Below are 21,705 nucleotides of genomic sequence, written 5' to 3' on the forward strand. Positions count from 1 at the left end.
TCATCTATAAAATGGGGATTAAGACTGTGAGCCCCACATAGGACAACCTGATTACCTTGCATCTACCCCAACGCTTAGAACAGTGCTTGGCACATAGTAAGTGCTTAACAAGTACTATCATCATGAACTAACTAAGGCACAGGGAAGTTAAGTAACTTGCCCAAGGTCACGGAGCAGACAAGTGGTGGGACCAGGATTAGAACCCAGGTGGCTGAGATTAGAACCCAAGTCTTTCTGACTCCCAGGCCCATGCTCTATCCACTAGGCAACGCTGCTTCTACAACATTCTCTGCCTTCACCATGTGCAAATGATGAGTAGGAGGAAGAATAAGGGTATACAATTAGAGAAGCAGTGTGACCTAGAGGAAAGAGTACAGGCCTGAAAGTAAGAGGATCTAGGTTCTAGTCCTGGATCTGCCACTTGTCTGCTCTGTGACCCTGGGAAAGTCACATAATTATGCTGTGCCTCAATTTATTCATCTGTAAAATGGGGATTCAATTCCTGTTCCCCCTCCTACATAGCCTGTGAGCACATTTTGGGGCAGGGACTGTGTCTCACCTGATTATCTTGCATTTACCCCAGCTCTTAGAACAGTACTTGGCATATAGTAAGTGTTTAATGAACACCGCAATTATTCCTGTTGGTAGTAGTTGAAATATGTCAGGATCAAGTGGCTGAAGAAATTGAATATGCAACTCAATCTACAGCTATATGGATTTACTTGGTGAGGATGAGCAAAAGTGATATTGGTGGTTGTCGGACTGGGTTAACTTGGGTTCTAATCTTAGCTCTGCACATGCCTGCTTTGTGACCTTGGGCCCGTCACTTAACTTCTCTAGGCCTCAGTTACCTCATCTGTAATATGGGGATTAGGACTGTAAGCCCCATGTGGAACAGGGACTGTGCCCAACCTGTTTAACTTCTCTTTGACTCTGTCACCTCATCTATAATGCATTTTCCAAAGTATCTGTGAAGCTCTTACTATGTACCAGATACTGTATTAAGTCCTGGGGTAGTTATAAACTGATCTGGTTAGACACAGTCTCTGTACCATATGGGACTCACAGTCTTAATTCCCAGTTTACAGGTGAGGTAACTGAGGAACAGAGAAGTGAAGTGACTTGCTCAAGGTCACCAGCTGACAAGTGACAGACCTGCGATGAGAAACCAGGTCCTTCTGACTCCCAGGCCTCTGCTGCATCCACAAGTGCTTAGAACAATGCTTGGCACATAGAAAGCACTTAACAAGTACCATATTGATTATATGATATGATAATTATCGGGTATGATAATAATGATAATGTTTATAATTATTATTAATTATTACTGCATGTTGGGAATAAACTGAGGAAGGGTTACTGGAAAAGGAGTATTTTGAAGATGGCGAGAGGTGTGAACTGGTAGATTTGAAATGGTAGGAAGTTCCAGGCAAGGGGAACAGTGATGAACAAGGTGTTGCAGTTGAAAGAGGTGAGAGAGTTGGAGGTAAAAGAGTTAAGAGGGAGGTGCAATTAGATGGTGAACTTGGGAGGAGTGCCGGGTGTGAGTTAGGGTGAAGCAAATGAAGAGAGACATTGCTATTTCTGGGTGATGCCTCATTTTCCCCTGTAAATCCATATTACTCCCTCACAGAGATCTCCGCTCTCTTGACCCAATCCAACTTTCTGAGCGCCTCACACCCCACCTCGCCTCCCTCTCCACTCTACCCAGTCTTGATGATCAGATTACTGCTCTCAACTCTGCCCTTTCTACTCAGCTAGACTCACTCGCTCCCCTTTCCCTTCGCCGCTCTAGTACCACTAACCCACAGCCCTGGATCACTGCCACTGTCCGCCTCCTACGCTCTTATGCTCGAGCTGCCGAACACTGCTGGCGAAAATCTAAACACTATGCCAACTCGTTCACTTCAAGTTTATCCTTTCCTGCCTTAACTCAGTCCTCTCCTCTGCCAGACAAAACTATTTCTCCTCCCTCACTGACATCCTTGCCCATCACCCCCACCAGCTCTTCCGTACATTCAACTCTCTTCTCAGGCCCTCGGTTCCTCCCCCTCCTCCTTCCCTCACCCCCAACGATCTGGCCTCCTACTTCATTAACAAAATTAAATCCATCAGGTCCGACCTCCCCAAAGTCACTTCCCCCACTTCTCCAACCCCCCGGCTCTCAACACTCTCTGCTACTCTCCCATCCTTCCCAGCAGTATCCTCAGAGGAACTCTGCTCCCTGCTCTCAAGTGCTACTCCGGCCACCTGTGCTTCTGACCCCATTCCCTCTCCTCTCATGAAATCTCTCGCTCCATACCTTCTCCCCTCCTTAACTTCCATCTTCAACCGCTCACTCTCCACTGGTTCCTTCCCCTCTGCCTTCAAACATGCCCATGTCTCTCTCCCATGCTAAAAAAAACCCTCTCTTGACCCCACCTCACCTTCTAGTTACCGCTCCATATCCCTCCTACCATTCCTTTCCAAACTCCTTGAACGAGTTGTCTACACGCGCTGCCTCGAATTTCTCGGCACCAGCTCTCTCCTCGACCCCCCCCCCCCAGTCTGGCTTCCGTCCCCTACGTTCCACGGAAACTGCCCTCTCAAAGGTCACCAATGACCTCCTGCTTGCCAAATCCAACGGCTCATACTCTATCCTAATCCTCCTCGACCTCTCAGTTGCCTTCGACACTGTGGACCACCCACTTCTCCTCAACACGCTATCTGATCTTGGCTTCACAGACTCTGTCCTCTCCTGGTTCTCCTCATATCTCCGGTCGTTCATTCTCAGTCTCTTTTGCAGGCTCCTCCTCCCCCTCCCATCCCCCTACTGTGGGGGTTCCCCAAGGTTCAGTGCTTGGTCCCCTTCTGTTCTCGATCTACACGCACTCCCTTGGTGACCTCATTCGCTCCCACGGCTTCAACTATTATCTCTACGCTGATGACACCCAGATCTACATCTCTGTACCTGCTCTCTCCCCCTCTCTGCAGGCTCGCATCTCCTCCTGCCTTCAGGACATCTCCATCTGGACGTCTGCCCGCCACCTAAAACTCAACATGTCCAAGACTGAACTCCTTGTCTTCCCTCCCAAACCCTGCCCTCTCTCTGACTTTTCCATCTCTGTTGACGGCACTACCATCCTTCCCATCTCACAAGCCCGCAACCTTGGTGTCATCCTCGACTCCGCTCTCTCATTCACCCCTCACATCCAAGCCGTCACCAAAACCTGCCGGTCTCAGCTCCGCAACATTGCCAAGATCCGCCCTTTCCTCTCTATCCATACCGCTACCCTGCTCATTCAAGCTCTCATCCTATCCTGTCTGGACTACTGCATCAGCCTTCTCTCTGATCTCCCATCCTCGTGTCTCTCCCCACTTCAATCCATACTTCGTGCTGCTGCCCGGATTGTCTTTGTCCAGAAAAGCTCTGGGCATGTTACTCCCCTCCTCAAAAATCTCCAATGGCTACCAATCAATCTGCGTATCAGGGAGAAACTCCTCACCCTGGGCTTCAAGGCTCTCCATCACCTCGCCCCCTTCTACCTCACCTCCCTTCTCTCCTTCTACAGCCCACCCCGCACCCTCCACTTCACTGCCGCTAATCTCCTCACCGTACCTCATTCTCACCTGTCCCGCCATCGACCCCCGGCCCACGTCATCCCCCGGGCCTGGAATGCCCTCCCTCTGCCCATCAGCCAAGCTGGCTCTCTTCCTCCCTTCAAGGCCCTACTGAGAGCTCACCTCCTCCAGGAGGCCTTCCCAGACTGAGCCCCTTCCTTCCTCTCCCCCTCGTCCCCCTCTCCATCCCCCCATCTTACCTCCTTACCTTCCCCACAGCACCTGTATATATGTATATATGTTTGTACATATGTATTACTCTATTTATCTTACTTGTACATATCTATTCTATTTATTTTATTTTGTTAGTATGTTTGGTTTTGTTCTCTGTCTCCCCCTGTTAGACTGTGAGCACACTGTATCTATATGTTGCCAACTTGTACTTCCCAAGCGCTTAGTACAGTCTTCTGCACACAGTAAGCGCTTAATAAATATGAATGATTGATTGACTGATTGATCCTGAGTCTTGATCTTCCACCATCACCCAAAATGGTCTGCTTCCTCTTGGTTCACTATCTTTAGGGCTAGTGCCACTGCTCTTCTACCCCAAGTTGGTATTCCTGGTGTCTGAACTGTGCTGAAAAAGAGGGAGCATTACTCATTGGAAAGAATATGGGTTTTTGAGTCACCTGCGCAGTGACGTTGTACAAGTCACTTAATTTCCCTGGGTTTCAGGTTTCTCATAATAATTATGGAAATCGTTAAGTGCTTACTACGGTCCAGGTAATGTACTAAACCCTGTGGTTGATATGAGATAATCGAGTCGACACCGTTTCTGTCCCACCCCGAGTTCACAGTCTCTACATGGGAGACTCACCTGTTAAATGGGGCTTAAATACTTGTTCTTCTATTTTTGACTGTGAGTCCCATGTGGGACATGGACGGTATTCATTCAATCGTATTTATTGAGTGCGTACTGTGTGCAGAGCACTGTACTAAGCGCGTGGGAAGTACAAGTTGGCAACATATAGAGAGGGTCCCTACCCAACACTGGGCTCACAGTATAGAAGGGGGAGACAGAGAACAAAATAAAACATATTAACAGAATAAAATGAATAGAATAAATATGTACAAGTAAAATAAATCAATGAATAGAGTAATAAATATGTACAAACATACGTACATATATACAGGTGCTGTGGGGAAGGGAAGGAGGTAAGGCGGGGGGATGGAGAGGGGGAGGAGGGAGAGAGGAAGGAGGGGCTCAGTCTGGGAAGGCCTCCTGGAGTAGGTGAGCTCTCAGTAGGGCCTTGAAGGGAGGAAGAGAGCTAGTTTGGCGAATGTGGGGAGGGAGGGCATTTCAAGCCAGGGGGATGACATGGGCCGGGGGTCGATGGCGGGACAGGCAAGCACGAGGCACGGTGAGGAGATTAGCCTTAGAGGAGCAGAGGGTGCGGGCTGGGGTGTAGAAGGAGAGACGGGAGGTGAGGTAGGAGGGGGGCGAGGTGATGGAGAGCTTTGAAGCCGGGGGTGAGGAGTTTCTCCCTGATGCGTAGGTTGATTGGTAGCCACTGGAGATATTCAACCTGATTCTAATGATTGCTTACAATAGTGCTTGGCATATAGTATGCACTCAACCAATGCCACGTTACCCTCTCAGAGTCACACCTGGAGAGTTTTGAGTACTCTACTAGTATTGACTATGGGAAGGAGAGTCAAGCAGAGGCATACCCATTTCATTCCTAGCTAAGGCAGTGGATGGTGAGTGGAAAGCAATCTTCTACAAGTCAAAAATCACCTGTGCTGGGCAGCAGCAGCATGGGAGACAGTCAGGGGCAGAAACTCGTTTACTGTGCAGAAGGAGGCAATGGTAAACCACTTTGGTATTTTTACCAAGAAATCTCTATGGATACACCAGCAGAATGATTGCATATATAAGCGGGGGGTTCTGGGAGAGACGTATTCATGGCACTGCTATGGTTCAGACACGACTAGACAGCATAAGACATCAACAATACCAATCAATCTATCAATCGTATTTATTGAGTGCTTACTGTGTGCAGAGCACTGTACTGAGCGCTTGGGAAGTACAAGTCGGCAACACATAGAGACAGTCCCTACCCAACAGCGGGGTCACAGTCTAGAAGGGGGAGACAGAGAAGAAAACCAAACATACTAACAAAATAAAATAAATAGAATAGATATGTACAAGTAAGATAAATAAATAAATAAATAAATGAAGTAATAAATATGTACAAACATATATACATATATACAGGTGCTGTGGGGAAGGGAACGAGGTACGATGGGGGGATGGAGAGGGGGACGAGGGGGAGAGGAAGGAAGGGGCTCAGTCTGGGAAGGCCTCCTGGAGGAGGTGAGCTCTCAGTAGGGCCTTGAAGGGAGGAAGAGAGCTAGCTTGGTGGATGGGCAGAGGGAGGGCATTCCAGGCCCGGGGGATGACGTGGGCCGGGGGTCGATGGCAGGACAGGTGAGAATGAGGCACGGTGAGGAGATTAGTGGCAGTAGAGCGGAGGGTGCGGGGTGGGCTGTCGAAGGAGAGAAGGGAGGTGAGGTAGAAGGGGGCGAGGTGATGGAGAGCCTTGAAGCCCAGGGTGAGGAGTTTCTGCCTGATGCTCAGATTGATTGGTAGCCACTGGAGATTTTTGAGGAGGGGAGTAATATGCCCAGAGCGTTTCTGGACAAAGATAATCCGGGCAGCAGCATGAAGTATGGATTGAAGTAGAGAGAGACACGAAGATGGGAGATCAGAGAGAAGGCTGATGCAGTAGTCCAGACGGGATAGGATGAGAGCTTGAATGAGCAGGGTAGCGGTATGGATGGAGAGGAAAGGGCGGATCTTGGCAATGTTGCGGAGCTGATACCGGCAGGTTTTGGTGACGGCTTGGACGTGATGGGTGAATGAGAGAGCGGAGTCAAGGATGACACCAAGATTGCGGGCTTGTGAGACGGGAAGGGTGGTAGTGCCGTCAACAGAGATGGGAAAGTCAGGGAGAGGGAAAGGTTTGGGAGGGAAGACAAGGAGTTCAGTCTTCGACATGTTGAGCTTTAGGTGGTGGGCAGACATCCAGATGGAGTTGTCCTGAAGGCAGGAGGAGATGCGAGCCTGGAGAGAGGGGGAGAGAGCAGGGGCAGAGATGTAGATCTGGGTGTCATCAGCGTAGAGATGATAGTTGAAGCCGTGGGAGCGATTGAGGTCACCAAGGCAGTGCGTGTAGATCGAGAACAGAAGGGGACCAAGCACTGAACCTTGGGAAACCCCCACAGTAAGAGGATGGGAGGGGGAGGAGAAGCCTGCAAAAGAGATTTAGAATGAACGACCGGAAAGATAAGAGGAGAACCAGGAGAGGACGGAGTCTGTGAAGCCAAGGTCGGGTAGCGTGTTGAGGAGAAGTGGGTGGTCCACAGTGTCGAGAGCAGCTGAGAGATCGAGGAGCATTAGGATAGAGTAGGAGCCGTTGGATTTGGCAAGCAGGAGGTCATTGGTGACCTTTGAGAGGGCAGTTTCCATGGAATGTAGGGGACGGAAGCCAGACTGGAGGGGATCGAGGAGAGAGTTAGTGCTGAGGAATTCGAGGCAGCGCGTGTAGACAACTCGTTCAAGGAGTTTGGAAAGGAATGGTAGGAGGGATATGGGGCGATAACTAGAAGGTGAGATGGGGTCAAGAGAGGGTTTTTCTAGGATGGGAGAGACATGGGCATGTTTGAAGGCAGAGGGGACGGAACCAGTGGAGAGTGAGCGGATACCACAGTTATCATTATTGTTCAGTGGTCAAGCAAGAAAGGTGGCGTGGAATAAGAAGAAAAATGAAACCCTAGAACAGAGGAAGAGCAATATCTATAATTCTGCACTTCTATTCATCTATTTTGATGCTATTCATGTCTATCTACTTGTTTTGTTTTGCTGTATGTCTCCCCCTTCTAGACTGTTAGCCCATTGCTGGGTAGGGATTGTCTCTATCTGTTGCCGAATTGTGCTTTCCAAGAGCTTAGTACAATGCTCTGCACATAGTAACCACTCAATAAATATGATTGAATGAATGAATAAACATCCATGGCAGAACATTAGGTACTAAGCTGAAAGATCAAGCTCCTCCACTTGTCCTTCTGTGTGACCTTCGGCAAGTCACTTAACTTCTCTGTGATTCTGTCACCTCATCTATAACTTTTTTCACTATGTGCCAGACACTGTATTAAGTGCTGGGGTAGATACAAGCTGATCAGGTTAGACACAGTCCATGTCCCACATGGGACACACAGTCTTAATCCCCAGTTTACAGATGAAGTAACTGAGGAACAGAGAAGTAAAGTGACTTAAGGTTACCAGCAGACAAGTGGCAGGCCTTGGATGAGAACCCAGGTCCTTCTGACTCCCAGACCTCTGCTCTATCCTCTAGATCGCACTGCTCTGGGGATTAAGATTGTGAGACGTATGTGGGACAGGGACTGTGTCCAACATGATTATCTTGTATCTACCCCAGTGCTTAGTATAGTGTCTGGCATATAGAGAGGACTTAACAAATACTGTGTATATGGCAGGCTTTACACCACCTGACAAAAGCTAGTGGAATTTCCACAGGCCATGCCATTTATCTTAATTCAAATCTTAGTGTTCTCCTTCATGGCAATTTTACTGATTAGAAAGCAGAAAAACTTGTTAAAGCCTAGTGAAATTATCTCATTATTTGTCTTTGCAACCCATGAACTAACAGCTGTCACCATACTTAGAAAACAAGGGCAACACTGTTGACAGTGTGCCTGGAAAGATCTCAAAGACCTTCCCTCAGTGAGAACCTACCAGCTGCCCCTTGCTCATGTTTGCAGTGACCTCGGAAATTTATGACGAGTAAAACTGGCCTTCAGGGAGGTATTTTTTTCCTGAAGTGAGATGGCCATCCAGTCTCTGATTGACATGGCTTGCATGTGCGTGTGTGTGTGTGTGTTTGTGCGTTTGTGTGTGTGCGTATGTGTTTTCAGTTTTTTTTTTCATTTGGGAAGTGGGAGGGTGACACTAACGACCAGTGAGAGGAGTAACTGAGCAGTTGGTCACAGGGATAACAACCTGATGCTCCCTTTAACAAAGTTACACCCATTTAGTTTCCTTTGGCTGGAGATGTTAAAAATGGATTTCCAAATTCTTAAAAATGTGCTTTTTTGTTACTGAAATGTGAACTGCAGGTACCTTATTGATTTTCCATGATAGATGTCAGGGTCTCAGTCAAGATGAACTGTGTATTGCTTCTGAGAATGTGATATTGGATTCAATTTAACTTGTATTTGAGTTTGACAGGTGCATCTGCCACAACAAAAGCAGTGTGGCCTAGTGGATAGAGCACGGGCCTGGGAATTGAAAGTTCATGGGTTCTAATTCCGACTCTGCCACCTGTCTGCTATGTGACTTTGGGCAGGTCACTTTGCTTTTTTGTGCCTCAGTTACCTCATCTGTAAAATGGTGACTTGAGACTGTGAGCCTCATATGGGACAGGGACTGTGTCCAACCTAATTTTCTTGTATCCACTCCAGCACTTAGTACAGTGCCTGGCACATAGTACGTGATTAATGAAAAACATAATTATCAATTACTCTTATTAACAGGTTTGTTTATTGAATTTAGCGATTGGTCCCTGATCAAAGTTAGATAGCCAGTATGGGGTCTTTTTCCAATACAGCATCTCTTGATATGATCTTCAATTTCCCTCCACCAATTTCCCTCACTCCCTTCTGATTCTCTTTCCCACTAACACCCTGCTATGTCACCTTGATCAATTCACTTAATTCCACTTCACCTCAGTTTCTTCATCTGTAAAAAGGAGATAAAATACTTCATTTTTTTCATGATATTTGACAAGAATTTACTATGTGTCAGGCACTGTATTAAGCACCTAGAGGGATATAAGCTACAAGCCACTCAGGCAAGACACAGTCCCTGTACCATAAGGGGCTCACAGTTTTCATCCCCATTTAATAGATGAGGTAACTGAGGGACAGAGAAGTTAAGTGACTTGCCCATACAGCAGATAGAGCCAAAATTAGACCCCACATCCATCTGACCTGGGGTTAAGTACTCAATGCATTGTCAACTCCCTCTTTCCAATTTATTAACTCACTTCTCCTACTATAACCCTCCCTCACACTCTTCGTTCCACCCAACCCAATCTACACACTGTGCCTCATTCTTGACCTCTTGAAAGTAGTATGGCATAGTGGAAAGAGCTAGGGCTTAGGAGTCAGAGGTCATGGGTTCCAATCCTGGCTCTGCCACTTGTCTTCTGTATGACCTTGGGCAAGTCACTTAACTTCTCTGTGCCTCAGTTACCTCATCCATAAAATGGGGATTGACTATGAGCCCCATGTGGGGCAACCTGGTTACCTTGTATCTACCCCAGTCCTTAGAACAGTGCTGGCACATAGTAAGTGCTTAACAAATACCATTATTATTATTAGTAGTAGTAGTAGTAGTTATAGTAGTAGTAGTATTGCTCACAACCTCTCCAATATGCCTGGAACTCACTCTCCCTTCATATATTTTACATTCCTTATTTGTTAAGTAGTAACTCATGACAAATCTCTCTTCTCCCTTTCTTCCTATCTATAAATCACTTTACTGTTTGTCCTCCCTGATAGATGTAAGATCCTTGAGGACAGGTACCGTGATTACAAATCCACTGTGCTCTTTCAAGTGCTTAATAAAGTTCTCTTGTCTGATCCTGCCTTGACTACTGTAACAGCCTTCTCACTGACCTCTCTGCCTGCAGCCTCTCCCACTCCCGGTCCAAATTTAATTTTTCTACCTGGCTAATTTTTCTAAAAAAAAATTCTGTGCACTCCTCCCTGCTCCTCTCCAATCGTTGTCCATGCATCTCCACATCAAACAGACATTCTTCACCATTACCTTTTTAGGATCTTAGTCAGCTCCCATTACAAACCTAGCCCTTGCACCTCTCTCTTCTAACACCAAATTTCTTGTTGTACTTCAATTTTGTCTCTCTTTCCATAAACCTCTTGCTCATGTTCTCCCTCTTGCCTCAAACTCCCTCCCTCTTCATATCTGAGATAACCATTCTCCCCATCTTCAAAGCCCTACTAAAATCATATCTTCTCCAGGAAGCCTTCCATGACTAACCTCTCAGTTTCCAACCCTTATTTCCCTTCCCTTCTCTTTCTCCATCACCCATGCTCTTACATACACGCATATCCTTATAACTCTTGTTACTTTCCCTATGATTTTTTAATGACTCTCCCCAATAGATTGTAAGTTCCTTGTGGGCAGGGATCAGGTCTACAAACTCTATTATATTGCACTCTGTCAAGAACATGGTAAAGTGCTCTGCACATTGTAAGCGCTTATAAATACCATGGACTGATTGATTGATTGCTATGCCTACAGTAGTCAATCAGTAAGTCTTAATGATTGATTGCTCAGGTAAAGATGCATTGATGTCGCATTCATAAAAATTTGTTCATGTTTAATGGTCTTTCTTTCCTTCAGGATGAACCTGTAGCCCATAAACCCAGTCTTCCAAGCTTCGATAATGATACAGAAAGAAAAAGAAAAGTCTTGGGATTCAGAGGCATGATAATCGCTTGGAAAAAAATTAATCAGGATGTGAAAATACCATAACCACTATGGTCACGGGGAAGAAATGTATACTCAACTGTATTCCATTCTGGCAAAGAAGAATTTTGCAATAGGCACATAAAGACAAATGATGTACCATAAATAATTTCATAAATTTACTAGATAATGACAATATGGGATCCTGAACTCTTATTATGTGCCTGACGTAGCAACAGGGTGAAATATCTGGTCCCATTTCACACTCTCTCCATCAGGTTATAATTCTGTCACCAGTTTTCGTTTTATTCAAATGACATTTTTGTTAAGTGCTTACTATGTACCATGAACTGTTCTAAGCACTAGGGTCGATATAAGGCAATCAGGTCAGACACAGTCCATTTCCCAAATGGGGCTCACATTCTTAATACTCATTTTACAGATGAGGTAACTGAGGAACAGAGAAGTTAAGTGATGTTTCTGAGATCACTCAGCAGAAAAGTGGTGGAACTGGGATTAGAACCCATGTACTTCTCACTCCCAGGCCTATGCTCTATCTACTAGGTCATGGTGCTTCTCTATCTCAGTTCCTAGATTTCAGTTGAATAAGTTGAGTCCAAGAAATGTTTTCTCCTTCCTTAAACTGTTACTGTGACAATTTCCCAAATCTCTAATAGTTAAATTTCCCAAATACATACAGTCTTGACAGAGTTAGATCAGATGGTGATTTAATCTGGTCATTTTTTCCCTTGATTCATTTCAAGTTTGAAAGAATGTAAAGGGAAAAAAAACAGGTTCCCATCATGGACAAAATTTTGTAATTGATAACATTGAGGGAAGAACAGTCACCCTTGAAGGAACAGGATATCTACAATTTTTCTACTTTTCAGTCTTACCCAAAGCAGACCCCGTACTGTTGGTTCCAGATTCTTCATCCTTCTCTGGTACTGAGTGGCTAAAATGTCATGCTTGTATGGTGTCCTAAGGAACCAGAAAATGAAATGGGCAAAAAAGGCAATCACCAAATAATACATTCTAGAAAAACCATTTCCCAAATGGGCAAGGTGATTACAGTTTCATAGCACTCACAAGGTGATGGGTGCACAATTACACCATTCAATTATGTGACTGATTGAAGGAAATCCTGAGAACATGTGTGAGGACATGCTAAGTGAAAACTGAGCTGTGCTACAATTTTAATTATCAGATTTTGAATGGGCATCTCTTAGAAGTAATAATTAGCATGAATTATAGGCCTGGAACAGTGTCCCTCGGGATCTAAAAAAATTAACCACTGTAAATGCTCCACGATGGCTTGGGAGTTTCAGTGGGTTTCACATCTACCAGGTACCAAAGTCCTGATGCATTGGAGCCTGGAGACTTTTTTTAACTGTAATATACCAGGCAGACGCATGACTCAAAGAAGAGGAAATATCTATGCTATTTTTCTATTGTTGTGATCATATTTTTATTGGCATCTTTTCTTTTGTATTTGTATTTGAAGATCTTCATTTTAGTTGGTTTGCAGCTTCGGTGGGCTTGTAGCCTATATGCAGACCTGGAAAGGGCAGGTAAATCATCAACTTATTTGCATGCATCTAAATTAAGTCCCAAACTGTCCGGCTACTTCTTTTCAGTGAAATGGATGTTCCTATGCCTTTGTTGCTCATTTTAGTTACAGTGGAATCGCTTTGGTATTAACCTGTTCATTTCCAGTGTTTTCCATGTGTTGAAGTGCCCTGGTCCACCAAAGTCCCAGACATTCCTCAGGATATATATTTCCTTTTGGGTCAGTATTATGTCCCAGAAGAGTCAATTAGCGACAAGGGGGTTCATGACTCACCTTTACCAATGGAATTAGCAACAATATTCAGTATTCCAGTAAGGAAACATTTATTAGTGAATAGAAAACATTAATAGTAAGAGATCCTGCTTGTATTAAGGCCTCAGCCCACGGACAATGAGATCTCTGACACCATTAAGCCCTCAACCCAGGGAAGTTGAGAATTTCCTACTGTGGATGATCAGTCCCAAATCAGTACTCAGTCCAAGGATGGGCTTAAAACCAACATGAGCGTCCCTATTTAAAAGGTCTCCTTCTGCTCGGGCTGTCTGGATTGTCCTGTCAGATAACAGTTAGCAGCCAAGTACAGACTGAGACCAGTATGGGATTCCCTGTTTAAAAGAGATAGCCAGGGCTTTCAGGTAACAGTGAACAGCAGAGCTTGTTGACCATTACATTGATCTTTTTCTGCATAATGCCTCTAATTTACCAGTAACAGTTCCATTGTTTTCTGCTCTTAAAAGATATCTCTCCCGGACACCCTGAGGGGGTGTCACCATTTAGGTCTTCACTTGGAGCCTATCCATCTGGCTCACCTGTGACCCCATGAAGCAATATGCTGAAGGGCATTAAGTTTAACAAATTTTTTATACATGGTCCAAACTGCACACTTTAGTAAGTTTGATACTATAATAATCAGGCTCCTGGTCAGATGCAATAGAAGCAGGGCTATTCTAGTAGGCTATAACTTGCTTTACCTCAACTCACCATAAAGTAATAATAATAATTGTGGGATTCATTAAGCATTTATTTTGTACCAGGCACCTTCCTAAGTGCTTAGACAGATACAAGACAATCGCGTTGGACTGAGTCCCTGTCCACATAGGGCTCACATTCTTAATTCCCATATAACAGATGAGTGAACTGAAGCACAGAGAAGTTAAGTGACTTGCCCAAGGTCACACAGCAGACAGGTGGTGTAGCTGAGATTGAAACAAGATTGTCCTTCTGACACCCAGGTCTGTGTTCTATCCAATGGGCCATACTACTTCTCCACCCAAGATCATTTCCCTCTAAATAGAAATCTTGACACATACCCCGTGACTCAAGCCATGATTTTCTCTAGTCTCAGCCTCTGAGTGACATCTCTGTCTCTCATGTTATCTGAATCTGTGTTCTGGATCTTAATCCCAAGATAATAATAATAATAATAATAATAACAACAACAATAATAATAATATCATTTGTTAAGCACTTACTATGTGCAAAGCACTGTTCTAAGCACTGGGGGGATACAAGGTGATCAGGTTGTCCCACGTGGGGCTCACAGTCTCAATCCCCATTTTACAGATGAGGTAACTGAGGCTCAGAGAAGTTAAGTGACTTGCCCAAGGTCACACAGCTGACATGCGGCAGAGTCGGGATTCAAACCCATGACCTCTGACTCCCAAGCCCAGGCTCTTTCCACTGAGTCAGATGCTTCTCTGTCGTCCTGATTTTCTTGGTTGTCTTCTCAATTTCTAATATCTCTAAAATAAATACATTTATTTACATGGCTCAGTATTATGAACGACTGCAAGTACAAGATGGAGTACTATAATAACTTATTTTTATAGTTTTTTGTGGTATTTGCTAAGTGCTTACAATGTGCCAGGCACTGAACTAAACATTGGACAAGATACAATCAGGTTGTTTCAAGATAATCAGGTTGGGGCACATTCCATGTCCCACATGGAGCTCATAGTTTTAATCCCCATTTATAGATAAGGTAACTGAGGTAGAGAGCAGTTAAGTGATTTGCCCAAGGTAGTGATTTGCCCAAGGTCACAAAGCAGACAAGTGGTGGATTCAGGGTTAGAACCCAGCTCCTTCTGACTTCCAGGCCCATATTCTGTCCACTAGAGCACACAGCTTTTCACTTCATTTACCACTATGAATCCAGAACTGGCAGGATTCTATATCTTTGCACTTTCCTGGTTCTGAGTACCTTGTAAGTGGGGAATAAATGTCATTAATAAACAAATAGTAATAATGGCATTTATTAAGCACTTACTATGTGCAAAGCACTGTTCTAAGCGCTGGGGAGGTTACAAGGTGATCAGGTTGTCCCACGTGGGGCTCACAGTCTTAATCCCCACTTTACAGATGAGGTAACCGAGGCACAGTGAACTTAAGTGACTTGCCCAAAGTCACACAGCTGACAATAGGCAGAGCCGGGATTTGAACCCATAACCTCTGACTCCAAAGCCCATGCTCTTTCCACTGAACCATGCTGCTTCTCAATGATACAAGTTATTCAAATGATGTATCTACAGCTTAAGGAATAAACTGAGACATTCATCAATCAATATGTGGATGCAAGATCATTTTTTACAAATGAGATAGTTAATGACTGGTGGCATGATTTATAAAAAATAGGTTAAAAAAGTTAAAACTAATTAAATACACAAGGATTTTTTTTCTGTAAAACCTCAGAGCTCATTATGCTGGAAAAGTTAATTAACTTGATCATTTCTGAAATGTGGAAATGTTTAAGATGACAGTAGTCACAATTTTTTGTGAAAAAATTGGGGTAATTGTTCAGCACGTACTATGTTTCAGGTACTGTACTAAGCGCTGGGATAAATAGAAGATAATTGGGTTGGACACAGTCACGGTCCCACATAGGGCTCACAGTCTTAATTCCCATTTTAAAGATGAAATAATTGATGGCACAGAGAAGTGAAGTGACTTGCCCCAGGTCACACAGAAGACAAGTGGTGGAGTTGAGATTAGAACCCATGTCCTTTGACTCTCAGGCCCATGCCCTTTCCACTAGGCCACACTACTTCTCATAATTTCTCAGAATTTCACTTTGTGAACAATTAGGAAAGACATTTGCTGATGTGACCTCCCGAGACAAATAAAGTCCTGTCAACTGAAAGACCTCTGCAGACGGGTAAAAATCACATCTAACTCACTATGGCGAAGTATGGCCCTTTCAATATTTGTGGATATTGAAATGGATTGCTGAATCAGCATGGTCTAGTAGATAGAACATGGGCCTGTTTCTGTCTCATAAGTCATAATTTTAAATACTGTTCTCAATTCACCTGCATACATCCCCTTCTAGACTGTGAGCCCCCTGTTGGGTAGGGACCATCTCTATATGTTGCCAACTTGTACTTCCTAAGCGCTTAGTACAGTGCTCTGCACACAGTAAGCGTTCAATAAATATGATTGAATGAATGAATGAATACATATTTTATCCATCACCAAATCCTGTCGGTGCAACCTTCACAATACTGTTAAAAATCCACCCTTCACTCTCCATCCAAACAGCCACTATGTTGATCCAAGCACTTATACTATCCCAACTTGACTATTGCAATACCATTTCTACTTCAGTCCTCACTTCACTATGCTGCTTGGATCATTTCTCTAAAAATGACTCCCCACTGCCCAAAGACCTCCAATCCAACTCTGCCAGAATTGTTGGGTTTAAAGCACTGGATCAGCTTGCCCCCTCCTATCTTACCTTAATCAAATCATTGATATTTACTGATTACTGTGGGCAAGACTAAGAGCCTGGGAGAGTACACTATGACAGAGTTAGTAGACATGTTCCCTGCACACAAGGAGCTAATGTCTAGACGGGGAGATGGACATTAATATAAATGTTATGAATATGTACAGAAGTGCTTGGGGTTGAAGGTGGAGTGAATGTCAAGGGGTTAAAGAGTACAGATAGAAGTGCATAGGCCCATTACCTACTGATATTCTACTACAACCATCATCATCATCATCAATCGTATTTATTGAGCGCTTACTGTGTGCAGAGCACTGTACTAAGCGCTTGGGAAGTACAAGTTGGCAACATATAGAGACAGTCCCTACCCAACAGTGGGCTCACAGTCTAAAAGGGGGAGACAGAGAACAAAACCAAACATACTAACAAAATAAAATAAATAGAATAGATATGTACAAGTAAAATAAATAAATAAATAAATAGAGTAACAAATATGTACAAACATACACATATATACAGGTGCTGTGGGTAAGGGAAGATGGGGGGTGGAGAGGGGGATGAGGGGGAGGGGAAGGAAGGGGCTCAGTCTGGGAAGGCCTCCTGGAGTAGGTGAGCTCTCAGTAGGGACTTGAAGGGAGGAAGAGAGCTAGCTTGGCGGATGGGCAGAGGGAGAGCATTCCAGGCCCGGGGGATGACGTGGGCCGGGGGTCGATGGCGGGACAGGCGAGAACGAGGTACAGTGAGGTACTATAACCCTCCAACACCAACCCACTCACTATACCTTGAACTCTATCTTGCTGTTGACCCCTTGCCCAAAACCTCCCTCTGGCCTGGAATTCCCTCCCCTTCCTATATGACTGACAACCACTTTCTCCACCTTCAAAGCCTTATTCAAATAACATCTTCTTCAGAGGCCTTTCCTGACTAAGCCCTCCATTTCCCTACGTCCTCTCCTTTCTGTGTCACTCATGTACTTGAATCATACTCTTTAAGGACTTAAAGCTCAACATGTCGAAGACTGAACTCCTTGTCTTCCCTCCCAAACCTTGCCCTCTCCCTGACTTTCCCATCACTGTTGACGGCACTACCATCCTTCCCGTCTCACAAGCCCGCAACCTTGGTGTCATCCTCGACTCCGCTCTCTCATTCACCCCTCACATCCAAGCCGTCACCAAAACCTGCCGGTCTCAGCTTCGCAACATTGACAAGATCCACCCTTTCCTCTCCATCCATACCGCTACCCTGCTCATTCAAGCTCTCATCCTATCCCGTCTGGACTACTGCATCAGCCTTCTCTCTGATCTCCCATCCTCGTGTCTCTCCCCACTTCAATCCATACTTCGTGCTGCTGCCCGGATTGTCTTTGTCCAGAAACGCTCTGGGCATATTATTCCCCTCCTCAAAAATCTCCAGTGGCTACCAATCAATCTGCGCATCAGGCAGAAACTCCTCACCCTGAGCTTCAAGGCTCTCCATCACCTCGCCCCCTCCTACCTCACCTCCCTTCTCTCCTTCTACAGCCCAGCCCGCAACCTCCGCTCCTCCGCCGCTAATCTCCTCACCGTACCTTGTTCTCGCCTGTCCCACCATCGACCCCCAGCCCACGTCATCCCCCAGGCCTGGAATGCCCTCCCTCTGCCCATCTGCCAAGCTAGCTCTCTTCCTCCCTTCAGGGCCCTGCTGAGAGCTCACCTCCTCCAAGAGGCCTTTCCAGACTGAGCCCCTTCCTTCCTCTCCCCCTCGTCCCCCTCTCCATCCCCCCCATCTTAGCTCCTTCCCTTCCCCACAGCACCTGTATATATGTATATATGTTTGTACATATTTATTACTCTATTTATTTATTTATTTTACTTGTACATATCTATTCTATTTATTTCATTTTGTTAGTATGTTTGGTTTTGTACTCTGTCTCCCCCTTTCAGACTGTGAGCCCACTGTTGGGTAGGGACTGTCTCTATATGTTGCCAATTTGTACTTCCCAAGCGCTTAGTACAGTGCTCTGCACATAGTAAGCGCTCAATAAATATGATTGATTGATTGATTGACTTGATACTCACTCTATTCTCAGCTCCATGGCACTTACAGATGTATCCATAAATTGTTTTAATGTCTCTCTTTCAGGTTAGACTTTAAACACCTTTTGGGAAGGGATCATGTCTACCAGTCTTGTAGTATTGTACTCTACCAAGTGCTTAATACAGTGCTCTGCACACAGTAAGCACCCAATAAATGCCATTGAGTGATCTTGACTACCTGTGAAAAAGCCTTCTCAGGTTGTAGCTCTCCACGCAAAATGAGCTGAAAGGTGAGATGGTTATCTACCTATTTCAGAATGAAATGCCTTTTTTTGCATTGGATTACTTAACTAAATTCACTGTATAATTTCTTCACTCACTGCTTCAAGTTTCAGTTGTTGTTACATTCACAGTAGGAGTGCTGTGCATTCCAGAGACACATAATCCACATCTTCATGGGTTATGTGGGCATGGATGAGATTTCTCTCTGCCATGAGGGCTCAGAAGTTGAAAGTTACAGAGAACCAGAAGGATATGTTTTGTCCTTTCATACCATTCTGTTACCCATTTAAACTCTCATGTCGATATTAATCTGTTGATTGATTATTCAGTGACATATTGTAATTGCTTTATTTTTTATTATGTTTCTTCTTGTGCTATTTTATCTGTTGTATATTTGGCAATTTGTATCCACTTGTTTTCCCCATTACATTTCAAGTTATTTGACTATGTCTTTTGCCTGTATGGCTTATTCCCAAAATCTTATTATAGGGCCCTGAGCACAGAATATATTCAATAAAAGCAGTTGACGATGATGATGTCAAGATAGACGTAATAATAATGAAAGTATTGGACTGAAGATTCTGGACCACTGCTTACGTGAATCTGTTGAGAATCCTGGAAAGACAAGAATTTAGAGCTGTCAAGAATTCTCAGTGGATTTCATTCCCATCAATTCCATCCAAAATACAGAAATCATTCAGAAAATAGAGTCCAACTCCTTCCACAAAGGGAGTTGTGATGAAGTCATGGAAGAATGAATGCCTTCATTTCTTCTCTACAATTCCCAAACCTGCTTCCTGTGGTACAGGATGTACACAAAGTAGCTGCTGTTATGCTTTGAGCTGGGTTGACAGAATGTTGAATCAGGCAACAGCGCTTCTCCAATTACAGGAAAAATAGCTATAATATTGTTATTTGTTGCATTTCCACTGCAAGCCCTGTACTGAATTAAGCATGCTCCCTGTCCTTAATGACCTTATCCTCTAATGGGGGAAACACTAAGATGAATTGGCTTTTTTCTCTTCACCATGAGTTTGGGAAGAGGAGAACCAACTGTGTTAATAGGAACCCATGTATTTGCATAGATATATCTGCTGTTCTTAGTATTCTTCTTTGCAATATGCTTGATGCTGCATGTTCTAAGTATTCAATCATATTTGATGTTCTGTTCTTGACAGGAAACCATTTCCCCTAAAATGGAGAAACCAAAAAGAGTCTTTTTTTGACAAAACAATCATATTTGTTGTTTAGGAGTTAGACCGTATCCTTTCTCATTCTCTTTGTTTGCTACACACTAATGTGTTAGTTGTTGCATTTCCCCTACAGTTAATTGGAATTCAACATTTTTCTCCCCAAGGAAACTAGATGGCAAAATGGAGAAGGAAAAATTAAACAATACATTACTGAATTTATTTTTCTGGGATGCTCTGTCCAGCCAAGGGTCCAGCTTATGCTTTCCATCATTTTCTTCATCTTCTACCTGCTAACATTGGCTGGAAACGTTGTCATAATTACTGTGATCTGCCTGGAACTCCGACTTTAATCCCCAATGTCCTTCTTCCTTGCCAATCTCTCCTTCCTGGACATATGTTACCCTTCCACCAATGTCCCTCAAATGCTTTCCAACCTGGTAGGGGAGAGAAAGACCATCTCATTCATCGGATGTGCCACCCAAATGTATTTCTCCCTCTCCTTTGGGATGATCGAATGTGTTCTTCTTGGGGTCATGGGTTATGATCCATATGTGGCCATATGTCACCTGTTACATTACACTGATATCATAAACAGAGCGATATTTGTCCAGCTGGGAATGACTTCCTGTATCAGCAGCTTTCTGAGCTCCCTGGTGATCAATACCCTCACATCGAGCTTGTGCTACTGCAGGCCCAATGTATTAAACCATTTCTTCTGTGAAGTGCAGACAGCCTTGAGGCTGGTGTGTACAAACAATTCCCTCCTGGAGATGGTGGTGTTTGTCTTCAGCCTCATTATAGTCTTCATTCCTTCTCTCCTCATCGTGGTCTCCTAGGCCCGCATCCTCCTGTTGATACTTGGGAGACATTGCACTGTGGGGAGGTGCAGGGCATTTTTGATGTGTGTTTCTCACCTGACCGTGGTGGCTCTCTTCTATGGAATGGCCATATTTGTGTACATGGGGCCTCAGTCTCATGCCTCTCAGGCTGGTGGAAAGGTCATTGCGTTAGTCTACATAGTAATCACACCCATACTCAATCCCTTGATCTACAGCCTGAGAAACCAGAAATTGAAAGGTGTTTTAAGGTAAATCATCACCAGACAGAAGAAACCAGAACATTAGGATTGTAATTCAACGAGTGGTATTTAGTGAGTGTTTACTGTGTGAAAAGCACTGAACTCAAAACCTGGGAGAGAACCACAAGATAGAGTTGGTAAAAATGACCCCTGTCTTCAAGGAGTTGACAATCAAGTGGGTAAAGTTCTTTCTGTGGTGATTTTCATAGCATGCAGAGGTGATGCAGTGAATCTCAGTGAATTAAACATATAGCTGCTCTACTCATTCAAAGGAGAGGCCACTGACAGTGAAATTCACATATGAGTTTTTCAGTGGCTGAAAAGACAATGCAGCAGGAACAGTCAATTCATTCAATCGTATTTATTGAGCGCTTACTGTGTGCAGAGCGCTGTGCTAAGCGTTTGGGAAGTACAAGTTGGCAACATATAGAGACGGTCCCTACCCAACAGCAGGTTCACGGTCTAGAAGGGGGAGACAGACAACAAAACAAAACACATTAACAAAATAAAATAAATAGAACAAATATGTAAAAGTAAAATAAATAAATAGAGTAATGAATATGTACAAACATATATACATATACACAGGTGCTGTGGGGAGGAGAAGGAGGTAAGGTGGGGGGATGGGGATGGGGAGGAGGAGGAGAGGAAGGAGGGGTTCAGTCTGGGAAGGCCTCCTTGAGGAGGTGAGCTCTCAGTAGGGCTTTGAAGGGAGGAAGTGAGATAGCTT

General features: G+C 44.4%; 1 pseudogene; it reads left to right on the forward strand.

Annotated features, from left to right (window-relative positions):
- Window positions 1-1,444: 1,444 nt before the first annotated feature.
- Window positions 1,445-21,021, forward strand: LOC119921926 (annotated as a pseudogene).
- The last annotated feature ends 684 nt before the right edge of the window (window positions 21,022-21,705 follow it).

The sequence above is a fragment of the Tachyglossus aculeatus genome, unplaced genomic scaffold (genome assembly GCF_015852505.1).
Source record: "Tachyglossus aculeatus isolate mTacAcu1 unplaced genomic scaffold, mTacAcu1.pri SUPER_32, whole genome shotgun sequence".
Taxonomy (NCBI): Eukaryota; Metazoa; Chordata; class Mammalia; order Monotremata; family Tachyglossidae; genus Tachyglossus; species Tachyglossus aculeatus.